The following is a 1,186-nucleotide window of genomic DNA, read 5'->3' as shown; positions in this document are numbered from 1 at the left end:
CTTTCTTTTGGTGACTGTAGGTTCCCTCTGCTGGTCTGCTTCTAATTGTTGAAGATGCTTTGTTAATGTGTTAATTTTGGTTCTTTCCTTGTTTTAGATGTGTACATTAATCACAATACATTGTCCTCACAGCACTGCTTTCGCTGTTTCCCAAAGATTTTGGTATGTTGTGTTTTCGTTCTCATTTGTTTCTAGGAACTTTGCGACTTCACGTTTAATATCTTCTTTTACCCAATTGCTTTTCAGCAGGGTGTTAATCAGTTTCCATGTATTCAACTTTATTGCATTGGTCTTCTTATTGTTGATTTCTAGTTTTATAGCATTGTGGTCTGAGAAGATGCTTTGTAGAATTTTGATGTTTGTAAATTTACGGAGGTTTGCTTTGTGACCTAGCACATGGTCAATTCTGGAAAATGTTGCATGCACACTGGAAAAGAATGCATATTGTGCTGTTTATGGATTGAATGCTCTGTGTATATCTATGAGTTCAAGTTGGCTTATTGTGTTGTTTAGTTCCTCTGTAACTTTGCTGAGTTTCTTTCTGGTTGTTCTGTACCTTTTCGAGAGTGGTGTGTTAAAATCTCCCACTATACTTGTAGATTTATCCATTTCTTTCTTCAATTCTAGTAAGATTTGCTTCATGTATCTTAGTGCTGTTTCATTGGGAACGTAGATATTTATTATGGTTATGTCATCTTGCTCAATTGACCCTTTGATCATGAGATAGTATCCTTCTTTGTCTCTTATGCTAGTTTTTATCTTAAAGTTTACTTTGTTAGACATTAGTATTGCCACTTCTGCTTGTTTATTGTTGCAGTTAGCTTGGTAAATTTTTTTCCATCCTTTAATTTTTAGTCTGTTTTTATCTTTGTGTGTAAGGTGTGTTTCTTGCAGGCAGCATATTGAAGGTCTTGTTTTCTTATCCATCCTGCCACTCTCTGTCTCTTCACTGATGCATTCAATCCATTGACCTTCAATGTAATTATTGATAGGTATGAATTAATTGGTGCCATTATGTTACTTTTTGATAGTGCTGTTCGTTCTTTTTTTCTGCATACCTTCTTGTGTTGGGTTTGTGCTTTTTGTGCTATTTCTTGTCGGTTTCTTTTTATTTTTCATGTTTGCTTGTTCTGCTTAGAAATTCATTTTCATGGTAAGTTGTGAAGTATTAACTTTCTTTGGGGTT

The sequence above is a fragment of the Chrysochloris asiatica genome, unplaced genomic scaffold, assembly GCF_000296735.1.
Source record: "Chrysochloris asiatica unplaced genomic scaffold, ChrAsi1.0 scaffold00004, whole genome shotgun sequence".
NCBI lineage: Eukaryota > Metazoa > Chordata > Mammalia > Afrosoricida > Chrysochloridae > Chrysochloris > Chrysochloris asiatica.
Note: the sequence above shows the minus strand (reverse complement) of the source record.